This window comes from Triticum aestivum, chromosome 6A (genome assembly GCF_018294505.1).
Source record: "Triticum aestivum cultivar Chinese Spring chromosome 6A, IWGSC CS RefSeq v2.1, whole genome shotgun sequence".
NCBI classification, from domain to species: domain Eukaryota; kingdom Viridiplantae; phylum Streptophyta; class Magnoliopsida; order Poales; family Poaceae; genus Triticum; species Triticum aestivum.
Genome location: NC_057809.1, coordinates 328,405,218 through 328,432,354, shown reverse-complemented (window position 1 = coordinate 328,432,354; position 27,137 = coordinate 328,405,218). Strand labels below are relative to the sequence as shown.

The 27,137-nt window shown below is 47.1% G+C and overlaps 1 long non-coding RNA gene across 2 annotated transcripts; it reads left to right on the top strand.

Moving 5' to 3' along the window:
* The first annotated feature begins 304 nt into the window (after positions 1 to 304).
* LOC123127503 (uncharacterized) lies at positions 305 to 3,928 on the top strand. 2 transcript variants are annotated; one of them, XR_006462552.1, is made up of 4 exons: positions 305 to 617; positions 1,434 to 1,516; positions 1,630 to 1,740; positions 3,616 to 3,928. It is a non-coding gene; the product is annotated as an uncharacterized lncRNA (long non-coding RNA). The 2 variants fall into 2 exon arrangements; XR_006462553.1 differs by lacking the exon at positions 1,434 to 1,516.
* The last annotated feature ends 23,209 nt before the right edge of the window (positions 3,929 to 27,137 follow it).

Below are 27,137 nucleotides of genomic sequence, written 5' to 3'. Positions count from 1 at the left end.
TCATGTGTCGGGAGAGGTATGACAATGTGGACAAACTATGTGTCGGCAGCCACGTAGGGATGACGTATCAGTCGGCAAGTACTTAGCAACATCTTATCTGTCGGCCTATCCGTGGGCCCTGACATATTTTCTGTCGGCGTAGGTATGTGCTTAGGGACATTAAATATGTCGGCATAGGTAGGGTGTACGGAAGCAGATTAAGTGTTGGCATAGGTGTACACGTGTCAATCAACGAGACCTTGAAAATTTTGGCGGCTGATTTAGGCGCGCGACCGGGGAAATATCGGCTACGCGCGGCCCGAATTTGACCCAGGCTGGCCTGTTATCCCTGAATCTGAGACCCAACCCAAATAACACCAGCTTCATCCCCACATCTCCTCCGCCGCCACCCTCTCGCGCCACCCCCTGTCCCTGCCGCCGGCGGTGATAGCTCCGACGCCGACCTCCGTCCGCCCGCCGCCCTAACCCCCGCCCTCGACCACATCCCCCGACCTCGAGCTCCACATCCCCGGCCCCTGCTTCTGCCGCCGCCGCCCCTTTTCTCTCCCGCAAAGACCCTTGTCCAGATTTATCAGCCGCAGGCCCGTTTCATTGGTGGGCAGCCGGTGGCCTTCGAGGTGCGTTCCCCGTCATGTGCTAGGTGCCACACACCTGGTCGCAGGTCGTCCTCAGAATAGCTGTCGGCTCTCTCCCTCCTTCATGTACGCAGGCCAGATGAACTGTTCTTTGCTAGGTAAAGGGTCGATGATGGCATCCGCGGTTGTTCTTCCAAACACGAGCAACATCCTGTGTCTCTCATAGATCGACCTGCTAGTTTGCTTCAACCTGTGAGCTGTATTGTTGGTAGCTACGTTGGAGTGATTGAACATGTTGTTAGTCTGAACCTAAACTGATCCCTGCTTAGTTAGTCAGTCCCTTTGTTTAAGATTAGGCTGTGGCATTACGAAGGTTACTTGTTGGATCTGTGGTGCTACTGAGAAGTGCACAATCCAACCTTATTTTATTTCAGTTTCTAATTTGTTGGTCAGATCGATGACTACAGGGATGGGTTACTTCAAATGTCTGAATTATAAGATTGCAAGTTTCTGAAATGTCGGTCTAGATTGCATGTGTAACCAGCTATACAGATGATATTGCTAGAATTAGTAAAAAATCTAGAGTACCACTTTTCTCATAGACCTTGGATAAAATTCATAGATTATGGTGGACAGATTAGTAGCCCTTGGATAAAGTGGTCTGATTGGAAATAACCTGAACCCGCCTTCTTCATGTGCGCTACCAGTACGTACGTAGCGGTAAAAATCTCCCCCGGCCATGTGCTATGTCGCTTGAGGCTCGACCAGTTTCTCTGCTTAAGCGACACCACCCAAGATCCTACTAAATTGATCTTGCTCAACTAATCTGTCTACCATAATCTATGAACTTTTCATCAGCGTCCGTCATGCGTCTCTTGCAAGGGAAAAAGAACAGATCGATGGTGTTTGGGAAAGGATGACATGCAAGCGCTTTGCGCATAGTGAGATAACAGATCCAGACCCATTTACTTTGTTCTTCCCATAATAGTTCTCCATAGTCTCCGGTGCTTATCATTGAATCTTCACTTTTTTCTTTGTTCCCATATGGTTGCAGACAGGCCTGACGGCTGAAGCTAGTTTGATTGGTGCGTTCCTAGCAAGATTGATGTGTTGCGCTTCACATCTGGGCATGAATGTGTGTATCTCTATCTTCTTTTATTAACCGGTGAGTCTGTATAGTGGGGTTTGCGTCGTCCTACAACTTTTGATAAACAACTTTCAATAATCCTTACTTTTTAGTAGCTGTCTAAATAAAATGTTTGTACTCCATCCGTCCCGAATTACTCTTCTTCAATTTTTCTAGATACCAATGAATCTAACACTATCTAAAACAAGTAAATTGGGAAGGAGTTAATATTATTTTTGACATTTTGGTTTTGCAGCTACAACTTTAATGAGTAATGTGTTTAAGTTTTTCAGTTAGCGGCAGATGTGATAAATATTTCCAATTATTATGATGCATCTAATTCAGATTTGTAAGTTTGATCTCAAGGGTGATAAATTGTAAACCATGTTGTTTAATTTTCTTTACTTGTATGAAAATTTCCTCTTTCTAGTTTACTCTATGTATATGTGGTCTTCTAAATAATACTTCAATTCAGTCACATATTTTCAATGCCAATGGCAATAGGTAACAAAGGTATGTGTGACATGTAGTTGTAGCATTACTATGGCAATGTGCGTGAAAGCAAGATACTATTTTTATAACAACATTTACTTTACCGTTGTGATGTACTCCCTCCGTCCCAAAATAAGTGACTCAACTTTGTACTAGCTCTAGTACAAAGTTAGTACTAAGTTGAGTCACTTATTTTGGGACGGAGGGAGTACTAATTTAGGAACTTTAGTATCCTCTATTTTTTATTGGTGTTCAATTTATAATACCCTATTTGTTTGGGTTTACAAGTTTCATTAGTTTCTATTGACTTGCTTAGTTATATTGATATAACCAAACTGAAAAAAATTGAAAGTGTCTTGGAATAAATCTATATAATTGTTTACTGTTTATATTTTGAAAAAAGGTTATTGTTTCATAAAAATGAGTTTATGCTGGAGTCTTTTCATCAGTTTTCACATATTAACATAGTAGGACTAACTATATTAAAGAATCAACTTGATCATAATTTATTTTCTGAGGTCCTTTTGAGCCATGAGATATTGAGAATAGTTAATTAAATCATTGCACTGGATATAGAAGTTATGATTTATGCCATCAAACGAAGGTATACTTAGAGACATGCCAACTATTTCTTTTTTGCACGGGAGAAATAAACCTTGATCGCATGGTGCACGCAACCTAAGTGGATGCACCACATTAGCCGGTGCGTACAAATAATGTTCGTTCAGTTTTCATCATTAAACAACAATGCCATGAGTATCATCTCAGTTGTATGCTACTAAAATATTTCTAAATTCTGTAATTTCTAAGTATATACTAACACATTCATGAAAACGATGGTAGCTAGCCTGTGTAGGGTTGATGACTAGTGGCATAAACTAAACTGCACATCCTACAGTTTTTTGGTCTGAAGTTGTACATATTAGTTCTACTTCATGAGATAACGTGCGAACACAATTATTTTCGAACTTTGAAGTAGGTAAAATGGTTATGGGGCACCCACACATATTCCTCATATGTACACGCGAGTAACAATCACATGTTTGTAGTCCCATTCAGTTGGGACATATGAGAATTTGACCCATAGCCTCCATATTTGAGCTAACTTCGTATTAGAACAAATACAACTTTACACTGGCTGATCCTACTACAGTTTCTTCCATGTAAGAGGTTGAATAGAATCTATAGATATGCCTGCCATGGAGAAATGCTTACTCTATGTATATGTAGATATGTTTGCATGATGATTCCTTTCAGCATTTTAAAAATATTTTACATCACATATGGCAGAACTATGTTATATGTGTTCTGGGCATATGTCATGAATACTCTTGTGCTTCTCTTGGCTGCCAATCTCCCTATGAGCTTCGAATAACTTGAGCTGACTGCACTTTCTACCAAATTCTTGTGTAATATTTTCAGGTAATCAGCCACCTAGTATTCATGGATGTGATGACTTTGGAGTGTTATGGAGCATTTGGTTGACCGCAGTATTTTGGATCATCCAACTTAATTGTAATCATGAATCTTATTTGTGTTCTGGACCATTTGGTGTTCAAGTGATATGGAGTAGAAATCCTGTGGATGTGACTTAAGTGTTTGGACCATTTAGTGTTTGAACTCTTTTAGACCATCAAACAAGGGTCCTTTTATGTGACTTGTGTTTTCTAGATGTTTGCCAAGATGGCCAAACTTTGCTTTGTCAAGATTGACTTGAGTTTGAATCTGTGATCAATGATTGTGCAATATGTGTTCTTGATCTTGTGTGTGGATAAGAGGTGAACATTGTATAACATTTGAATCGGAGCAATAGCCAATTGTAGTTCTGGTAGTATACCATCTCACCAACAATTTATATGTCGGCAAAAACATTCCATTGGAGAAAGTGTCGGCATAACTACATTGTAGCCAGACAAACTATGTTTTGGCAATGCCAAAGACCTTTTTAGACACACTAAGTGTCGGCAATGCTAAAGACCTATTTGGACAGACCAAGTGTCAGCATAGGTAGGGTGTATGTTGTCTTACCATTTGTCGGCATAGGTAGGTGTAAACAAACAGACCATGTGTTGGCGTATGTAGGGTGTACATTGACATATCATCTGTCGGCGTAGGTAGGGTGTATGCTGACCAAAAAAGTGTCGGCAAGTAAACTTCTGTCGGCAATACCTTTGCCCACAACAAGTCCTCCGACTGTTTTGTCTTCTGTCAGCATATGTGTTAGCGGCAAATTATCTGTCGGCAAAGGTACCATATGCCCACAGATTGATGTGTCACCAAAACTTAACTGTGGTGTAGTGAGGTACCCTTGCCTTGATCAATCCGCCTCCTCGCGAGCCTGCCTGATGAGGCCTCTCTAGAGGAAGCTTCCCGTCGTCCGCCCCGCAAGGCTTGGCCCCTCGCGAGGGTCTTAAGCATGAGCTGATGAAGATGGGCCACGCTGGGCCCCCACTTCAGCCACGCCGCAGGCCGCAGGCAGGCAAGTCTGGGGACCCCCGTTCCCAAAACGCCGACAACACGAGCATTACATGGAACATCAAGATGCATTTTTTACAAAACACCTGTTGTGATTGACCCATGCAGGAGTTATCCCATGTATAAAAACTAATGATATCTTGAGAATTTTATCTGAAACATGGTATCTCGAGCATTTCATTGAAAAAATGATATCTCGAGAAAGATGATAGATAAGGTGAGGAGGAGTGAGGCGTGGTGGTGACTCGTGGTCGGACTGGGCAGAGGCATGGGGATGGACGGCGCCAGCAGCGGCCACCATGCCAGATTGTTCCAGAGACTGCCTTTTTTAATTGCTCGGCAATGAGGTTGTGGGAGATAAGGATGAACGAGGCAATGACTTATTTGAAAATGTGGAGAGAGGTGCGGGTATCTTTTGTAAAATTGTAATAGTTTGCTTTCTATCTGTCAGATGTAGATCAGACGGTCTATACTATAAGATGGCAGGCACACCTTCATCACCAACTTTTTTCTACTCCTACTCCTATATTACTTACTCCTATTAAAGACTCAGTTGGTGGTGATGGTGTGTCTGCCATCCGCCATTTCTGACCATTTGATCTACATCTAACGGTTGTGATGTAAGTTGTGGCCTTTTGCAACAATTCCGACTTCTCTGCTCTAGTTTACACAAAACCCCTTTCCTCCCTTACCTCATCAAAACAACCCAAAGAATATATTTGGAGTGAAACATAAGATATTTTTAGTGATATGTTTATCAAAACTAAACTATTTTCTTTCAAATATGTGAATATGTATTATTCTACATTGGATCCATTGCAACGGACAGGCTCATTGCTATAAAGGTTTATCTCTTGCATCGTTCGCAACAAACACCTGGTGTACTGGTCCGGGCCAGATGCTTGCAGCGCGATGGCCTGAGTTCGAATTCTGTCATAAACTGTAGACTTTTATATATTTTAATATATACTTCTTTCGCTACTGTACTGGGAATGGAACCCACGGAGTACTTAGAATACAAGATTAAGGATGGATTTGTTTCTTTCTAACTTTCTGTATGAATGTATAGCCAGCCTACAAGTTATGTACACTATACTGACAGTGGAACACACAGAGTACTTGGAGTACAAGATTAAGGATGCAATTAACTTTTTATAGAGGGAGAATCATACACGCAATTAACTCAAATGGATTGGACGTGACTCTATTATTCTCCAACGGCACCCAGCAAATTTCCTCCCGTGGGCCAGAGTAGGTTTCTCGGTTTGCATGCGGGTTTAACGGAGGGGTTTGATGGAGGCGAGGAGGCATGTTCAGCCGGGCATGAAGTGGGCGGCGCAGTACTACTCGATTTGATAGCTACTAGCATATTATAAAAAATAAAGAAGAGTAGTAGAGATAGAGATAAGAGTTGAGATAGAGACTAGGGAGGAGCACCATCTACTGCTTCATGTGCTACTCCTATGGTCCATCCGGCGGCCGCAACGTCCCCTATAGCCACTCCCTCCTGCACTCCATTCGGTGGGCGCTGTTGAAATTTGGGGAGCGCACTCTCGCGACTGCTGGCAACAATGACTTCATAGACGATGACTTCTTCCCTTACCTCGACAACCTCTTCCTCAACGACATGGGCGACAACCACAACGCCAACGGTGCTGCTCCCATTGCACCGTATGTGTTTTTGTCCTTCCTGTTTGAAATCGTGGTAGAATTCATGTTTCTAGTCTATGTCCTAGATTCGATCTATTCATCTACTATGCTAGTCCACATGATTAGTTTAATCCCTGTTTATAGCCATTATGATTTATTTTGTGCTTATCCAGACTAAATCTCGTAGTAACTTGCTCATATATTCAATTGGCGCAACGTCCCTACAGCCACTCCCGTTTCATGGAAGGCCTGGCCGATGCCTCCAAGGAGCACTTCGTCTACTACTATGAGTGCCCGATACCATTTTGGGGCTCGCCGCTGGGCATCGTGCATCACCTCACGCAGGCGTGCGACGATCACTACTAGCCCTTGGCAGAGAACATCAAGTACGAGATGAGCTACCCGTTCACCGTGCCGGAGTCACTGGAGGATTACCACCGCCTGCTAGTCTCGGAGGAGGACGACATCGTCTTCCTCTTGATCGTGGGCACCGACGAGGCCCGCGCAGGCCGCCGCCCTGTCTCTGTAGTGTGCGTCAGGGGCGACGCCGCTGACGCTGACAATGACACGAGGCCGATGTATGGGTGCGTGCTCACTATTCGTACCCCTCAGAGGTACGTGAGTCGTGACACTGGCTACATCAAGCTGACTAGGACTGTGCCGAGCTGGGACCTTCCCGCCGATGTGGACATGGAAGACACATGGTATGATTTCGCCCCCAACATGGTGCATGGGGACTCCAAGGAGGCTCACTTGGACATATGCACTACCAAGTTAAATGTTTATCATTAGTCTTTGCTAAATGTAATCCGATGTCTAAGCATGTGGAGACTTCCATGCATGATCTTTGTCTATTGGAGTATCGCACATGAATAAAAGTGTATCCATTTATGGTTTACTCTGGAATCTTCCATGTATGATTTTTTTACTACAGTACTGGTGAAAGACTTATGATGAACCATTTCTTACATCTCCTCTCCCCCCTTCCAAGTCATGCTGATTTAGTCCCTCCATCTAGGTGTATAAGGGCATGGTTAATACTTAATAGTATAGCCAAATGTTGACTATAAGAAAGTGCCGTGTCATCTGTAGCCAACATGTATAACAATCGATACTCAAAAACTAATTCTTAAAGATCATTTCTTGCAAAGCACAATAAGTGTTATTTCTTCACTAGTTTTGGATGCAGGTTGAACAGTTGAACGGTTTTGTTTGCAAAATATACCTTTTTATCTATTTCACCCGAATGTTTGTGAGCTCTAGAGATGAAATAATATATGAATAAACCTATCGATACCTGTTACACATGAGATGACCCCCACATCCTTTGTGAAAATAAACAATTCCCCGATCAATGCATTTCACTATTCCGTGCAACGCACGGGCACCTTACTATAGATTAGTACGACCAAAAATTGAATCAACATTATATATAGTACGATAAATGCTGATGCATGTCACCTAAAATTAAATCATTGAAAACTATGTTCAAATATGAATCCAACGATATAGTTTTTGTTGACATGCACTAACATTTTTTAGTTAAATCTTCAGTCAATTTCAATGGGGGACTAATAAACCACGACCGATGTAGTACTAGTGTAGAGGGCGGCGCTGCACACGAGTCTCACCCTGCTCGTGGCGCGGCAGTAAAGCTGTCATATCACAAAACCCAACCACTCCCAGTAATAAGTGGCCTGGTAAAATAAACAGACAAGCAACCATCACATCCCTCCGTCTTTTTTTGCATTTCATCTCTCTGCATTTACTTTCTCCGGTTCATCTCACACACTCGATCCCTAGCTACTACTCCCAGTATCCCTAGCTACTACTCCTAGGGCCAGTTCTTTTGGTGGCTTAAAAAATAAGATGTCACTTCCCCAGCTTTTCCCATAAGAATAGTCACAGTGGAGATTAACATTAAGGTGTCTCACTCATTTATTTGTGCTTCTAAACTACTACTAGTTGCTCCATACTGGTTTATTCGTCACCATTGTAATTTGTGCTAAATTTTGACCAATGATTTAAATGATGAAATGTTGGTGCATGTGACATATGCACGTACTTACAAAATGCGTACGGATAGACAAGGTTTCCAAACTTTTCCTTTTACATACTTAATTAAGGACGCTAATAATTCCCAAACATTCGAGATTTATCATTTGCGTTCCAAAACTAATGAGATCGCCTTACGAAACTAAATTATATTCCTAATAAAAGCCACGACGCTCGCAGGAGCGCTTGTGGCGCGCCACGAGTGCCCTAGTGCGCTGTCGTTTCCTAGCGCGCCGACACAACGCCTCTTCCTCAGCCTCGCAACTTGCGACGTGCTGATTGGCGGCTTGCCGGCGGGCGAGCGCGATCTCACCGATGTGGTCATCCGGCGCCAACAGGTACTCCTCCTCGCTGGAAGCGTGCACCCGGTCCATGTACCGCCAAGCGTAGATGAGGCGCTTGGGCCCGACTGCACTCAATGCTTAGGCACGGGCGTCCTCCGTGACCCTCATGGCCCTCGCACGAACCTTCTGCCAAAGAGACAATTGCCTGTCTCTCGCGGACGCGACATAGGCCTACCAGGCAGCTTGCCCCGCGGCGCACTTATCTTCCTCAGCCTTCTTCTCCGCCTCTATTTTGGCGCGCTCTGCCAGAGGCAAAGCCTCCCACAAGGCGACATCCATTTCTTTCCAAAGCTCCTCAAGGCTGGGGCGCTCGGCGGGCGGCACGGCGTTCTCCTCATAGCGGGGAGCCGACGCATCCTCCGACGTGCGTGCTGGCGAGATTGGGAACACCGACGCGTCCACCTCGACGCGTCGCGGCTAGGAGCGGAACACCGATGCGTCCTCCTCGACTAGTGTTGGCGAGGAATGGAATGGCGACGCGCCCTCCTTGACTAGTGGCGGCGAGAAACGGAACGGCGACGCGTGACCATCCGCGCGGTGTAGCGAGGGGTGCCTAGGGCTTGGGAGGGGGATTTCATGGTGGTCGACGTGAGAGGGAGGCGGAGGAGATAGCAATGAACATGAGCGTTCTTCCAAATGCCGTGCGAGGCGTCGTATTTATCGTGAGCAATGGCACACCTACGTAATATATGGACTGAGCTTCACTGACTAAACTGCAGGTCCAATTGCGTCACTAACATCTGGGCCAGATGCCTGTTGGGCCCACATGTCAGTGACCCAATGCACGTACAGTTAAGTAACTGAAGCAGCTATGTAGGCATATTTGTTGGAGTAAATTACATGTGAGGGAAGGGGTGGAAGTATTGCTGGTCACAACGGATTGGATGAGCGCGATGGAGGAGTCATGCATGAAGATTTTTTCCACACGGGGTGGAGTAGTGGGACTGCTGGAGAGAGAAGGAGAGTCAAGCAAGCATTCAGATGTAAAGGTGCACTAAATTATTGCATGTGATGATTAAGGCTGGCCATAGTGGTGGTAATGTGGTACTCCCTCCTTTCCGGTTTATAGGGCCTAATTTGAAAATCTCTTCAACCAAGGCAGATGATGAATGGTGGAATTAATTCTATAGTTTGCATAAGTACTTAATTAGTACTCTTGTTTTTCTCAAAAAATTGTGTAAACCGATGCATTAATTACACCACATGCATGCATGACCACTCCTATAAAAATCTCAGTTGGTGGTGATGGTATGTCCGCCTCTGGACAACATGAGCCGTTCGATCTACTTGGAACCAACGGCTGAGATGTGTGTGCATAGAGACATGGGCGCAATCGTGCGGGGGAGGCAAAGGTCATGGGAGGCATGGCGGTTGAGGGAATTAAGTGAAGTAACATCCACGCGCCTGCATGGCATGCGAACAGGCGGAAGCTATACTGCCAGGCCAGCGATATGGGTCTAGTAGACATGACATCCATTGGGTGCCGCATAGTACTCGAGAACTCTTTTGGGGCTTGCAGCCGTGTATCCACTGGGCAATCCAACAACCCCATGCCGTTCGCACGCCCTACTCGTCCCCGTCTTCTACCTTACACTAGCAAGATGCCTGTGCGTTGCACAGAACAACAAGATCTTGTGGGAGAAAAGGATGAACGAGGGAAAGCCTTATCTGCAGGTAAATTGTAATAGTTTCCTTCCAATCCATTAGATATAGATCGGACGACCTATATTGCAGGATGGCAGGCACACCATCATCACAAACTCTTCTTTTTATAAGAGTAGAGAATAGTTCGCTCCCAGTCGTCCCGTCCTTTCACATTACACCAGTTCAACTTCTCCAAAATCCATGGCCTCCCAAATCTCCATGGTCGCCGCTGAGTACCAGGTTAGATCCATCACCGGTGATGAGTTCATCGTCAGCTACACCCGTGGATCCACGACGGTGAAAGCATGCCTTGCTCACTTCCTACGCATGTTCAACAGGTCAAAGGATGAGTGGGTCGCTGGGCAAGATGTTGAGTACACCACAGTCCTGGAAAGCGAGAATATTCTAAAAGAGGCTGAGAAGGAGAAGCCCGCCGTGATCCAGGTTTGCATACATAACGTGTGCTTGGTCTACAACATATTCCATGCTGACATTGAGTGCCAGGATTTTAAGAACTTCCCCAAGGAAGAAAGAGTGAAATTCGCTACTGTAGACTTTAGGAATGACAAGGATGTCCTGGGTCGGATAGGCCTCGTTGTAGGCCAGCCCTTCGATCTCCAGAAGGCAAGCTTGGTGTCCACCTCTCAGCATTCAATGCTGACCCGGGCAGCAGCCATGATTGATCCCTCGTACACTAAAATGAAGAAACCTCACCACGAGTTTCATCATGCATGGGAGTCAAAAATAATAGATGAAGATCACATCATGTACACATCAATGGATGTCTACCTTTTTTAAATATCTACAAGGTTTGATTGAAGAAGCAGAACCCAGTGTCCAGTTCAAGCAAAGAAGCGGCGGCGAGGGGGAAGATGGACGAGGACGTGGACTCAGACTCCGAGTAAGGTGGTAGTGTCGTCGCTCATGCTGGTTATACTACAATGTCAAGCAGACTAGTTCCTTAGTTTTATTTCAGGGGTGAGTTGTGTTGAGCCCCCAGCAGAACTATGTCATGTTCTTTCTCGTTATTTGAACTTTATGTTCTTTCTTGTTATTTGAACACTTTAGTATGTACAGTAGTACTAGTACTATGTCTTACTATTGTTCTTCTTGCAGTTGGTATTACTGCTCGTATCTTCGTGTTCCTACTGTACTTATGTAACCCCCACGATGCGGCTATATCTCCCACGTGTAGAGGCACGACTTAGAGGCATAACCGCATTGTGGTTTTATCGCAAGAAGGTCATCTTCACACAATCCCATGTAATGAACAAGAATGGGATAAAGAGAGTTGGCTTACAATCGCTACATCACACAAATACTTAAATAATTCATACATCATCCAAAATACACACATAGACCGACTACGGTCAAATCCAAATAAAAAGGAAGATAAACACCAAATGCTAGATCCCAGATCGTTCCAACTGGGCTCCACTACTGATCATCAGGAAACGAAACATAGTAACGACCAAGGTCCTCGTCGAACTCCCACTTGAGTTCGGTAGCATCACCTGCACTGGTATCATCGGCACCTGTAACTGTTTTTGGAAGTATTCGTGAGTCATGAGGACTCAGCAATCTCACACCCTCGAGATCAAGACTATTTAAGCTTATGGGTAGGATAAGGTAATGAGGTGGAGCTGCAGCAAGTGCTAAGCAAAGATGGTGGCTAACTTACGGAAATAAGAGTAAGATGAGAAGCTACGCAACGGTCGTGAAGCTACAAGTGATCAAGAAGTGATCCTGAAACTACTTACGTTCAAACATAACCCAAACCGTGTTCACTTCCCATCTAAAACCAGATATTAACAAATTCCCTACACACGCGGTTGATTCATTTTAATTAAGTAAAGTGTCAAGTTCTCTACAACCAGATATTAACAAATTCCCATCTACCACATAACCGCGGGCACGGCTCTCGAAAGTTTATACCCTGTAGGGGTGTCCCAACTTAGCCCATCACAAGCTCTCATGATCAATGAAGGATATTCCTTCTCCCGAAAAGACCTGATCAGTCTCGGAATCCCGGTTACAAGACATTTCAACAATGGTAAAACAAGACCAGGAAGACCGCCCGATGTGCCAACAAATCCCGACAGGAGCTACACATATCTCATTCTCAGGGCACACCTGATGGTCAATACATCGGGTTGGCATAGACCCTGGTTGCCCAGGGGGCACCGGACATCGCCCAGTTCGGACAAACACTCAGAGGAGCACTGGCCCGGGGGGGTTTGAATAAATATGACACTCGGTTCTGCAGAACCCAAGGGAAAAAAGCTTAGGTTGTTAGGTAAGTAAAACCAATGTTGGGCCTTGCTGGAGGAGTTTTATTCAAGGCGAACTATCAAGGGGGTCCCATAACCCCAACCGCGTAAGGAATGCAAAATCAAGTAACATAACACCGGTATGACGGAAACTAAGGTGGCAAGAGTGGAACAAAACACTAGGCATAAGGTTGAGCCTTCCACCCTTTACCAACTATATAGATGCATTAATTAAATAAGAGATAATGTGATATCCCAACATATCCATGTTCCAACATGGAACAACTTGCAACTAGCAACGCTATAAGAGGGGTTGAGCAAAAGCGGTAACTTAGCCAAGCCATAGTTTGCTAGGAAGGTGGGTTAGAGGCTTGACATGGCAATATGGGAGGCATGATATAACAAGTGGTAGGTAGTGTGTCATAGCGACAGAATGAACAGCTAGCAAGCAAAGATAGACGTGATATCGAGGGTATGGTCATCTTGCCTGCAATGTTCTCACAATTGTCGAAAGCTTGCTCCTCGTTAGCGTACTCAACAGCTTCCTCATTCACGTACTCGTCTCCCGCCTCTACCCAAAGCAAGAACACAAGCAACTAAACATCAATCAATCACGGTGCAATGCACAAGCAACATGATGCAAGACATCGCATGGAATGCAAGGTATGATGTGCAATGCATATGGGTACTCCGGAAGGGAAAAGGATGATCAAAGCAACAACTTGGCAAACCAAGAGTGCCACTGGAAAGAGGAGGTGATTTCGGTCGAAATCGATATAAGGTTCACTTGAAACGGGTGCACGGTTTGCAAATGATAAGCAAAGCAAGAATGATGCAAATCTGCGATTAACAGCATCATAGCACTTAGAATGCAACAAGAAACTAAGCTACAACACTCCAACATAGCAACAAAGCACATGATCATAAGGCATAGGTGAAGCTCTGCAGAGCATGAACGCGGAGCTCCTGCTAGTTCTCACTAGAACAAGCTCAAAATAGCATGGCAAAAATGCAAATGATAACAGCTTCATACACTTGGAGAAAATACTAAGCATGTCAAAACAGCAACATATAGCAATGTTTAGAGCAAGCAAACAACATGCTAGAGGAACATAACATGGCAAACAAAGGCATGGCATGCTAGTACTAAACACATAGAAGAAAACTTCCTTACTGATCTTAACCCAAAGAGGCATGGAAAATGATGTGGCACCCACGCAAACATGGCAAGTTATATTAACAGTTTCAGACAAGAAAAACAGAGCATGGCAGGAACAAATTCATGATAGCAACTTTGGAAGCTCAATTTACTCACCACAAGCCATTTCATGGCATCACAAGGTAACCAACAGTAAGTAGACATGTTCAAGAAGATAAGAATGGTAAGATCAAGTTCATAGGGTACATGCATCACTACCAAAACACATGGCAATATTGAATATCATGTCAACAATCTGCTAGGAACAATATTTAGCACAAGTAGAGCAAGGAAATGAAATGCTAGGGTACTCCATAATTTCAACTAGAGACATGAATGGATAGACCAATACCATATCTACAAAACATGTTTAATTAACTATCTCAAAATGTGCATGGATCTCATGGTAGCAACAAGTATACATGGCATCAAAATGTACCAGCAAAATAACTAAGTGTCTAAATCAGCAACATTATGAAGCCTAGTTTGCATGCTTGTGCTAGTCACCAAAAATCTCACAAAAAACAAGACTTGCACCCCTGTAAATATGGCCTGATGGAGCTCATAAAACATGTAGACATCATGCTCATAGGATGCACACACAAAATGCAACGAAAATGACAAATCATCAAGTTCTGTTAACACACAGCAGATAACATCATATAGCACTTTTGGAATGAGGATAATGGCATCAATATAGATAGTAACATGCATAAAATGACCCTAACATGAAGAGCTTAACGAGACGAACATTTCGATATATCAATTGCATGATTTGGAGCAACGAGCATGGAGATGTGACATCATGAACATGCTCACATAATAACAGAAATCAGGGACTAGCTAAGTGGCGCACAGGGCGAGGCTTAGTGGGCTGCTGGGCCCGGTGAGGCCGTGGGCCTTCGGGAGTTCGGCGGCCCTGGCGCGGGTCAACGACGAGGTGAGTGGGAGGCCGGCTGGATCGGGCTCCTCCCGATCCGCGGCAGCAGCGCGCGGCGAGCAGGTCGCCGGCGAGTGACGGCGAGCAATGGGGACGCATATCCGGCGAGCTCCCTGTCTGATCCAACCTGTGCGAGGTCAGAGAGGGTGCGGGGGGACCCTATCGGCGACGCAGGGCAGAGCTTGGCAGCAAGGACGACGTGGAGGCGGACGACAAAGGAGCTGGGTGGGAAGGAAGGTGGCGGCGCGCGAGAGCTCGTCGGCGGCGGGCGGCGGCACTAGGGCAGCGCGGCGCCGGAGTGGAGCGGGGAGAGGGCGCGGTCGGCGGCGGCGGTGATTCGGGCCTCGCGGGCCCACTTAGGGCTCGCAGGCCGATGGTGCGCGGGGTGGCCGCGGCGGGATCTGTCCGATGGCGCTCGAACATGTCCGGCGGCAGGGAGGGACCTAGGCTAGGGTTTGGACTATGGAATTTCGGGGGGAGGTGCACATATATAGGTAGAGGGAGCTAGGAGAGTCCAAATGAGGTGCCCTTTCGCCCACACGATCGTGATCCAACGACGGAGAGCATGGAGGGGGTTTAGATGGGCTAGTGGGCTGTTTTGGAGGGGTGTTGGGCTGCAATAAGAGGGGGCTTTTATGGTTACCCGGTTAACCGTTGAGGCATCAAACGACCTCCAAATGGAACGAAATTTTACAGGCGGCCTACCGGTGATCTAACAAGGCCACTCGACAAATCTCGACTCATTCCGATAACGTTTTTCTCCCGCTCACGAAACAAGATTAGAGGGGTGCAACGGGTGCATGTGGGAGTGTCGGATTGCGAAACGGACAACGGGGAAAAAGACCGAATGCATGAGACGAACACGAATGCAAATGATATGCCCATGATGTCATGAGATGAAATGCATGACATAAACAAAATGCAAAACAAAAGCCAAAAACCCAACCATGAAAGGAATATCATGTCATATAGCCGAAAATGGCAAGAATTGGAGTGACAATTATGGAAAGTTACATCCGGGGTGTTACTACACTCCACCACTGCAAGAGGATCTCATCCCAAGATCTAGGACTAAAGAACTCCGGGTATTCGGAACGGAGGTGATCCTCACGTTCTCAGGTGGCTTCTCGGTCCGAATGGTGTGACCACTTCACTTTCAGGAATTTGATTGACTTGTTGCGAGTCTTGCGCTCGGTTTCTTCAAGAATAGCAATGGGATGCTCATGATAAGACAAATCTTCTTGGAGATCAATCTCTTTGAAGTTGATAGTGCGCTCGGGGGTCTTGAAGCACATGCGAAGCTATGACACATGGAACACATCGTGCACTTTTGCGAATTTGGACAGAAGCTCAAGTTGATAGGCTAGGTCACCTCTTTTGCCAATGATCTTGAAAGAACCAACGTATCTTGGGGCAAGCTTCCCTTTGATACTGAAGCGTCGAGTACCTTTCATTGGAGAGACGCGGAGGTAGACATGGTCTCCGATCTTGAAAGCCAAGTCACAGTGCTTGCTATCATAGTAACTTTTCTGGCGCGATTGCGTGGCTTTGAGATTTTCACGGATGACTTTACACATTTCTTCAGCTTCTGTGATCAAGTCGCTGCCAAGAAGTTGGCGTTCACCAGTCTCTGGCCAATTGAGAGGAGTACGACACTTTCTGCCACATAGAATTTCAAATGGGGCCTTACCCAAACTCGCTTGGAAGTTCTTGTTATAGGAGAACTCGGCATATGGAAGACCATCTTCCCACTTCATTCTGAAAGAGATGACACAAGCCCTGAGCATGTCCTCGAGGATTTGATTGACTCGCTCGACTTGGCCACTTGTTTGAGGATGGAAATTTGTGTTGAAGCGAATGTTGGTGCCCATGGCATTCTGGTAGGAGTCCCAGAACTTAGAAGTGAAAATGCTTCCACGGTCTGAAGAGATCAATTGTGGAATACCGTGCAAGGAGACAATCCTGGAGGTGTATAGCTCTGCCAACTGAGCTGTTGTGATAGATTCTTTGATTGGAAGGAAATGAGCCACTTTTGTAAGCTTGTTAATGACAATGAAGATAGCATCATTCCCACGCTTGGAATTTGGAAATACAGTAACGAAGTCCATCTCGATATGGTCAAACTTGCATTCTGGAATTGCAAGAGGTTGGAGGAGACCAGCTGGTCGTTGGTGTTCTGCTTTCACCCTTCAGCATACATCACATTCGTTCACGAATTGAGCAATCTCTCGCTTCATTCGAGTCCACCAATATGACTGCTTGAGGTCATGGTACATTTTTGAACTTCCTAGGTGGATAGAAAGAAGAGAATTGTGCGCTTCATTCATTATGACCTTCCTTAGATCACCTTTAGGAACCATAATCCGGTCCTCGAAGAATAAAATGTCTTTGTCATCAATGCGATAACACTTGTATTTGGGTTGCCCCTTGGCAATACCATGTTTCACCTTTTTCACCATGGTATCAAGGAGTTGTGCCTCACGAATTTGGTCTTCCAAAGTAGGAGTGACTTGAAGGTTGGCAAGAAAACCTTGAGGAATAACTTGTATGTTGAGTTTGCGGAAAGCTTCACAAATATCTGGTTGGAATTGCTAGAGAATTAAGCTGTTGCAATAAGCCTTCCTGCTCAAAGCATCTGCAATCACATTGGCCTTGACCGGAGTATATTCAATACTTGGATTGTACTTTTGATGAAGGAAACATGCCCTAGAGGAAATAATAAAGTTGTTATTTATATTTCCTTGTATCATCATAAATGTTTATTATTCATGCTAGAATTGTATTAACCGGAAACTTAGCACATGTTTGAATACATAGACAAACAGAGTGTCACTAGCATGCCTCTACTTGACTAGCTCGTTAATCAAATATGGTTAAGTTTCCTAACCATATACATGAGTTGTCATTTGATGAACGGGATCACATCATTAGAGAATGATGTGATTGACTTGACCCATCCGTTAGCTTAGCACTATGATCGTTTAGTTTATTGCTATTGTTTTCTCCATAACTTATACATGTTCCTATGACTATGAGATTATGCAACTCCCGAATACCGGAGGAACACTTAGTGTGCTATCAAACGTCGCGACGTAACTGGGTGACTATAAAGATGCTCTAGATGTGTCTCCGATGGTGTTTGTTGAGTTGGCATAGATCGAAATTAGGATTTGTCACTTCGTGTATCAGAGAGGTATCTCTGGGCCCTCTCGGTAATGCACATCATTATAAGCCTTGCAAGCAATGTGACTAATAAGTTAGTTATAGGACGTTGCATTACAGAACGAGTAAAGAGACTTGCCGGTAACGAGATTGAACTAGGTATTGAGATACCGACGATCAAATCTCGGGTAAGTAACATACCGATGACAAAGCGAACACCATATGTTATTATGCAGTTTGACCGATAAAGATCTTCGTAGAATATGTAGGACCCAATATGAGCATCCAGGTTCCGCTATTGGTTATTGACTGAAGATGAATCTCGGTCATGTCCACATAGTTATCGAACCCATGGGGTCCGCACGCTTAACGTTTGGTGACGATCGGTATTATGATTTTATGTGTTTTGCTGTACCGAAGGTAGTTAGGAGTCCCGGATGTGATCATGGACATGACGAGGAGTCTCGGAATGGTCGAGACATAAAGATTGATATATTGGATGGCTATGTTCGGACATCGGAAGTGTTCCGAGAGGTTTTGGATAAAACCAGAGTGTCGGAGGGTTACCGGACCCCCCCCCCCCCCCGGGAAGTTGTCGGGCCCTTAGTGGGCTTTAGGGGAGAGAGAGGGCATCAGCCAGGAAGTGGCGCCCCCCCAAGGTAGTCCTAATTGTACTAGGTGTCGTAGAATCATTATGCCAGATGTCCTACTATGAGGACTTAGTCGTGAGGGCAACGCATCTATGTGGTAGCTTGAGAGCGGTTGAGTGGCATCGAGAGACACAATGCAAGATAAAGGTTTAGACAGCTTCGGGCCCCAAGAAACATCATCCGGTAACAACCTTACATGCTGTTTGAGGCTATCTCTCATTATGTTTGAGGGAGTCCTGGATTAGGGGGTGTTCCGGTAGCCGGACTATACCTTCAGCCGGACTCCTGGACTATGAAGATACAAGATTGACGACTTCGTCCCGTGTCCGGATGGGACTGTCCTTGGCGTGGAAGGCAAGCTTGGCGATGCGGATATTCGAGATCTCCTACCATTGTAACCGACTCTGTGTAACCCTAACCCTATCCGGTGTCTATATAAACCGGAGGGTTGTAGTCCGTAGGCAATCATCTCCATACACGACAATCATACCATAGGCTAGCTTCTAGGGTTTAGCCACCTTGATCTCGTGGTAGATCTACTCTTGTACTACCCATATCATCAATATTAATCAAGAAGGAGTAGGGTATTACCTCCATCGAGAGGGCCTGAACCTGGGTAAAACAAAGTGTCCCCTGCCTCCTGTTAGCATCCGGCCTAGACGCATAGTTCGGGACCCCCTACCCGATATCCACCGGTTTTGACAATGACATTGGTGCTTTCATTGAGAGTTCCTCTGTGTCGTCGCCTTTAGGCCCGATGGCTCCTTTGATCATCAACAACGACACGGTCCAGGGTGAGACTTTTCTCCCCGGACCGATCTTCGTCTTCGGCGGCTTCGCTCTTCGGGCCAATTCGCTCGGCCACCTGGAGCAAATCGAAAGCTACGCCCCTGGCCATCAGGTCAAGTTTGGTAGCCTAAACTACACAGCTGACATCCACGGGGACTTGATCTTCGACGGATCCGAGCCACAGCCAAGCGCGCTGCACTGTCTCGATGGGCATGATATACTCTGCCCCCAGACAGTGTCCTGGAGGCCGCACACACATCGGTTCCGACCCCTAACGCGGAGCCTATTGCGCCAATTGAGGGTGAGCGGTTGGACGTCACCTCGGGGGCTGCGATCCCAAAAGCAATCGAGCCGAACGCTAGCCCCGCACTCTGCACGACCAGTGACTCCGAGGATCCGGACTCCTCCCCGGACTCCGAACCCCCCGCGCCCCTGCCAATCGAATCCGATTGGGCACTGATAATGGATTTCACCGCCGCAGACATCTTTCAGCACTCGCCTTGTGGCGATATCCTGAACTCTCTTAAGTCTCTCTCTTTATTAGGAGAGCCCTGGCCGGACTACGATCAGCGAAGGTGGGATACGAATGATGAAGAAATTCAAAGCCCACCCACCACCCACTTTGCAGCCACTGTCGGCAATTTAAAGGACGTGCTCAACTTCGACTCCGGAGACATCGACAGCATGGATGACGATGCAGGAGATACCGACGAACCAACGCCCATAGGGCACTAGACAGCCACCTCATCTCACGATGTATGCGTGGTGGATACCCCTAAAGGAAGCGACAACGAGGAAAAAGGGGATGGGACGGGAGATCGACCCCCCGAAAAGTAATCAAAGCGTCGGTGTAAACGCCGACCCAAGTCCCGCCTCGATAAAAACCCAGCCATAGAGCAGGAGGAGCCGGTAGACGACGAGCAGGCCTTAGAGCAACCGTCCGAACAAGGAAACACGGATAGAGAAACCGAACATCCCTCCTCTGGCGAAAACGGCATTCCAGACGACCTTATGCCGGATAAACCTATGGAGCAGAAGAATCTCCACGAGAGGCTCGTTGAAACTGCACGCAGCCTAAAGAAGCAGAAGCAGAAGCTAAAAACAGCGGAAGACGCACTCTGGATTAGAGGGAGCAAAGTAATCAATACCACAGATAAGTACAGCGACAGTCGCCGCACTAAAAGCTTTCCGAAATGAAAGCTACTGCCTGAATTCAACTAAGAGGCCCTAGAGCCCTCGCATTCAAAAAATGAAAAAGCCACACGGTCGGATAGACGACCCCATAAAGCGGCAAGGGGCGCCGCACCTAAATCGGCATGCGACCCACTTAAGGATGCGCATCATGGCCCAGTCAGGTCCATCTATGGGCCAAGAAAGCAAGCTCTCGTAAGCAACGCTACGAAGCCATCATCAGGGGCATCGCACACCCCCTATGTTTCACTAATGAGGTCCTGAACTATGAATTCCCAGAAGGATTCAAACCCGTAAACGTAGAGGCATATGATGGAACAACAGACCCTGGAGTCTGGATCGAGGATTATATCCTCCACATACACATGGCTAGAGGAGATGATCTCCACGCCATAAAATATCTACCCCTTAATCTTAAAGGGCCAGCCCGGCATTGGCTTAAAAGCCTTCCCGAGAACACAATTGGAAGCTGGGAAGAGCTCGAGGATGCTTTCCGAGCAAACTTTCAAGGGACTTATGTCCGCCCTCCGGATGCAGACGATCTTAGTCACATAACTCAACAACCCGGAGAATCAGCTCGGCAGTTCTGGAATAGATTCCTCACTAAAAAGAATCAGATAGTCGACTGTCCAGACGCCGAAGCCTTAGCAGCTTTCAGGCATAATGTCTGAGACGAATGGCTCGCCAGACACCTCGGCCAAGAAAAGCCAAGAACAATGGCCGCACTAACAAGCCTCATGACCCGCTTTTGTGCAGGAGAGGACAGCTGGTTGGCAAGGTGCAGCACCAGCGACCCAAGTACATCTGAAACTAGGGATGGAAACGGAAAACCGCGACGCAACAAGGACCGTCGCTGGACTAAGGAGAAAAATCCGAAGAGCACGGCAGTCAATGCCGGATTCAAAGGCTCACGACGAAATCAGGAAAAATCGCCCCCCTAGGATAACAGGGACGATCCATCCAACCTAAATAAAATCCTGGACAGGATATGTCAGATACACAGTACTCCCGGGAAGCCTGCTAACCATACCTAGAGAGACTGTTGGGTTTTCAAACAATCCGGCAGACTCAATGCCGAACACAAGGGGCTCGACACAACAAGCGAAGACGAGGACGAACCCCAAAAGCAGAGCACCAGGAAACAAAAGAACTTCCCACAAGAAGTAAAAACAGTGAACTCACTTCACATAACAAAACGTGCGGCACCCGTAAAGGTACGCACCACACGGCCCATCCCCAAAGGGTCCTGCCACTGGTTGTCAAAACCGATCATCTTCGATCAGCTAGATTATTCTAGGAATATCAAGAATGTAGGCTGGGATGCCTTGATATTCAATCCAATAATTGGCGGACTCTAGTTTTCAAATGTCCTTATGGACGGCGGCAGTGAACTAAACCTGATATATCAGGATACAATCCAGCACATGGGGATAAACCCAGCAAGAATCCACCGCAGCAAAACCTCCTTTCAAGGGGTAATACCTGGCCCGGACACCCATTGTACGGGTTTTCTCTGGCTCACAGTCACATTCGGCTCTGCCGATAACCTCCGCCGCGAAAAGCTGACCTTCCATATTGTCCTGTTTTCAAGTCGCTATCAAGCACTACTGGGACGCGAAGCTTTCGCTCGCTTTAACGCAATACCGTATTATGCATCTCTTACGCTTAAGATGCCCGGCCCAAGCGGAGGGCTGTGCGGCTGCTTTGACAGCCCCACAGCAAAATGGCCTCACCGGCCAAAAAACTTCGAAATAGGTCATTCAAGACCACGAACGCGGATAGACGAGTTCGGTGCAAAATCATCATTGATGCAGGCCTAGAAGTCATATACCCCCGCACTAGGGGCTCCACGCATATACAATAAGAGACAATAAAGCTCAATATATCTTACTTTATACTTTGTTTATTTTAAACTTTTTTCGGCATGACCCATTTTCAACTCAGTTCCTCTCTTTTACAGATGAACGTCGTGCGGCGCCCGTCCAGGATACGGCACAACGGAGACACAGGCGCAGACGTGCAGTAGGGACTCGTCCTAAAGGATTCTTTTTAGATTAAGACCCTGCGTAAACCTTTTTTACTGTCTCTTGTTGCTACACATCTCCTGGTTTTTTCTTTCTGATATAACCAAGGAGGAAGCTGGCATCTTGGCATTTGGCCACGTTAGAATTTTTGCACGTACCTGGACACTAGGGGCTTTTTTTAATAAAGAGTGTTGTTTCGCCCGCACTCATAAAGACGGAACACCTTAGGGAGTGTTCGGCGTCGCGAGGTTTGGCACTATATGCATCAGCTCCGAATCATGTCTTTGGTCAAATGTTGGGTTGCCCGGCTCCTGAGTTCAGCTACCTTATGTTCCGCTCTATCGGCTAAGGTAGAACCAGGAGAACTACTGCGATTGTGCCCCCCGGTTCGGCCGGGCGAGCACCTCAGTAGAGAAAGCCAAAAACTGACTGTCATGATGTAGCGTGAGACTGGTCAGCCACTCGATGACCTATCGGAATCTATCGGATTCCTTCGCTTTAACGAAGGGCCGCTTCCCGGTCAGGCACATACGCGCCCCGAATTCGGACGAGCGCAGTCGCCACCAAGGAGCTACCTAAAGAGTCTCATTGTCAAACTCCTATGACTAAGTGAAAGTGTTAAAGCATTATAGTCCGGTTGCCTGGCCCGCTGCGCTATCACCTCCTTTGTAGGACCAAGACGTTGGGTTAAGTGTGAAAATGCGTCTTCTGCGAGCACCCCCGCACTATGTGCGTGGGGGCTGAAGCCAACGACTGCCATCTTTCAGATTCTATATATATATATCTCTTAAAACGGCCGCACATGAGGGGTTCCCAATACTTGGAGGCACAAGTATAAAAAAGGCCACTACAATTTATCAAAATACTACTTTTCAATTACATATGCTATCATAACATAGCATCTTTCGAGCACTGCGTCTCTATTACACGAGCGCCTTCAAGGACTTCCTGAAAATAGTGCTCGGAAGGTACTCGGCTTTTGTCCGAATCTCGGGACGCAACAAGGGTGGTCTCCATCTCTGCCCAGTATGTCTTGACACGGGCAAGAGCCATCCTTGCGCCCTCTATGCATGCTGACCTCTTCATTGCATTAATACGCGGCACCACGTCAAGGAATTGCTGCACCAAGCTGAAATAACTCTTCGGCTCCGATCTCCCCGGCCACAGATGATCCATGACGTACTTCATGGCGAGTCCGGATAACCTATTCAGTTCGGCCCATTGAGCCAAACGATCATCCACTGTAGTGGACACTCTGGATTGTGAAACTGCGACCAGAAAAGCTTTTCCACTTCGCGATATTTCTGATCTCGAAAGTGTTCGGTTGCATTGGCGGCACTCGCTGCCAAGTCCAGATAGGTGTCCTCCACACTCCACATCCGGTCCAACGGAGCAAACTTCAGATCACAAAACTTCCTCCACAGCATAAAGGGCTTTCCAGCCGCAATCTGTTCGGCCTCACGCAGCTCATCCTTCGCAGCTCTCATCATAGAGCGAGCGTCCTTGGCATCGGCAACGGCCTTCTCTAAGTCTGTCTGTTTCGCTCGGTCTTCTTTCTTAGGAAGTTTGCAATGGTCTGCAACGCTCTTTAACTTCTCGGCCATCTCGGCTATCTGTTCTTTGCTTCGGCAGTGAGCAGCCTGTTCGGCTCTCAGCCCTTCAAGGGCCTTCTCGGCAGCCGCATCGCTTTTTCTGGCTTGCTCCTTAGCTCGGGCAAGTTCTGCCCTAAGATTCGCCACGGCGGCCGTACCATCTGCGTCAAGCACACACATTGTAAGACACTGGCATGAAGCTCCTCTTACCTGATGCCGCCCGAAGAATTACATACCTTGAGCCTCATCAAGCCGCTTGTTGACAGGCGCGATGTCGGCATCTGCCACGTCCAGTTGCCGCTTTAGTTCGGCCACATCATCAGTTCGGCTTGATTACGGACACCTCGCCACCTACATTCAAAGGCGACATCTTAGACCTGGGATTATGATCCTCAGCGTGCCGTCATTTCTTGACAACGCGCAGAGTCTCAGGGGCTACTATCTACACAGGGCGCATCTTACTTATGCGCAACTGATAAAGTGTACATTATCTAACGTACCTCAAAACCCATCAGTAAACTTTTGACGGCCTCATGCAATTCGCTTTCTACGGACGAAATCCTTTCAATCACCATGCCCATCAATGCACGATGCTCCTCTGAGATAGAAGCTCGCCCCAGCAGAATCTTTAGCTCCTCCGGCCGAGCACCAGATGGTGCCGGACTTGTCCTATGGCCTCTTTCGAAGGCCGGACGCGGAGAACCTCGGGGGGCCACACAACCACCTTCCGCCCCTGCCGGATTTGGAGAAACCCTCCGCGACGACACCTCAGGGTCACCCGCCTCGCTAGGCGGCACGGTAGGGGGAGGCGTCCCACTCTCCATCATCTCCGGAAGAAGATCCCCCAAAGATGAGCTCTGCTGAGAAGGGCCGAGGTCCAAGCTACAAGGTAAAATTTCGGTTAATCTTCTCAGATATAAATCAAGGATTTCTCTCATCCCTCAAAAGGAAAAACTCTCTCTACTTACGGCTCGCTGGAGGGCTGATCCCCTTGAGGGCGTACTCCGGTCGAGGGACTCCCCGGCGTCGGACCCTCCGACGAGGATTTTCTCCCCCGTTTCGAGGCCATGGTTTCCGGGTCGTCAGAGGCGGCTCTCTTCTTCCCCTTAGGAGAGGAATTGTCGGTTCCTCCCTTCGGAGCAGCCTCCTTCGAGGAGGCCATAGCTTCCTTGTCCTCCCCCTCCGAATGCATTATCTCCAGCATCCTGACCAGCACAGGATCCGGCCACCTAATCAGCTTTGACTTCGCTATCCACTCCTGTTTAAAAGGACGGCTCTTTTAGGGGCAAGTTTATGACAATTATACGGATAGAAGGTCCGGGCACAAGGTTGCTTACTTGAGTATCCAGGCGACTGCAGCTTAGGCCTGCGTCCTCGGTTAAATCCAGACACATCTCTTGTGATCCGAAGAACAGGCTATACATCTCCGCGGGCATTGCGCCCAGAAAGTTCTGGATAGCTCGCGGTCCCTCTGGATTAAACTCCCACAGGCGAAGGGGGCGACGTTTGCCGGGGAATATTCGGCGAATCAGCATGACCTGCGTCACGTTGACCAAGCTGAGGTCTCCTTCCAAGAGATCCTTAATTCGGCCCTGTAACAGGGGCACGTCTTTGGGCAAACCCCAATCTAATCCTTTGTTGACCCGTGACGCTAGCCGTGATGGGGGACCCGAGCGAAAGGCAGGAGGCGCCGGCCACCTGGCGCTCCTGGGAGCGGTGATATAGAACCATTCTCGTTGCCACAAGCCGAGCTCCTCTTGAAAGGAGCCCTCGGGCCATGGAGCATCATGTTACTTATGACAGCGCCTCCGCACTCTATGTGCCGTCCCTCGATCATCTTCGGCTCCACCCCAAAAGTCTTGAGCCATAATCCGAAGTGAGGAGTAACACGGAGGAACGCTTCGCACACAACGATGAATGAGGAAATGTGGAGGATGGACTCCGGAGCTAAGTCATGAAATTCCAGCCCGTAATAAAACAGCAGCCCCCTCACGAAGGGATCCATCGGGAAGCCTAACCCCCGAAGGAAGTGAGACATGAAGACCACGCTCTCATCGGGCTGGGGACTGGGAATAGCCTGCCTTTGAGCAGGCAACCTATGCGAAATTTCGGCAGTCAAGAACTTAGCCTCTCTCAACTTTAGCACGTCCTCCTCCGTGACGGAGGAGGGCATCCATCGGCCTTGAAGGTCAGAACCGGACATTGTCGAAGGTCCGAAGCGCCTGGAATCTGGAGCCTAGGGTGTTGGAACTCGAGGCGACGGGCGAACTCGTTTGAGATTGGAAAAAGGAGTAAGGCCTTGGTCTCTTTATAAGAGGTTGAACACCAGGAGCCCTCCCCGTAACCGTTTGGGACTCGCCTTTTATCGAGAAAACATGCTAACGAGCACGATTGGGTTACCCACGTCCGTATTGATGAGAATCCCTTAAAACGGGGATACACGATCTCTGCTTTGACAAGACGTGCCAAGGAAACCGCCTCGCAAAACATGCTGAGGTGGAAAAGTACAAACGATTCGAGTAAAGGACTTGGCGTAGTGTGATGACGCACTGCGGAATACGTCGGCATACTTGATTTGTGTTAATATTATTCTTTCTATGGCAATATGTGGAAACTTATTTTGCAGAGCCGGACACTACTCTTGGTGTTTACAATCTTCTATGAAGGACTTGGAGGAGGAACCCGCCTTGCAATGCCGAAGACAATTTGCGCGCCGGACTCGTCGACATTGAAGCCTGGTTCAGGGGCTACTAAGGGAGTCCTGGATTAGGGGGTGTTCGGGTAGCCGGACTATACCTTCAGCCGGACTCCTGGACTATGAAGATACAAGATTGAAGACTTCGTCCCGTGTCCGTATGGGACTTTCCTTGGCGTGGAAGGCAAGCTTGGCGATGCGGATATTCAAGATCTCCTACCATTGTAACCGACTCTGTGTAACCCTAACCCTATCCGGTGTCTAT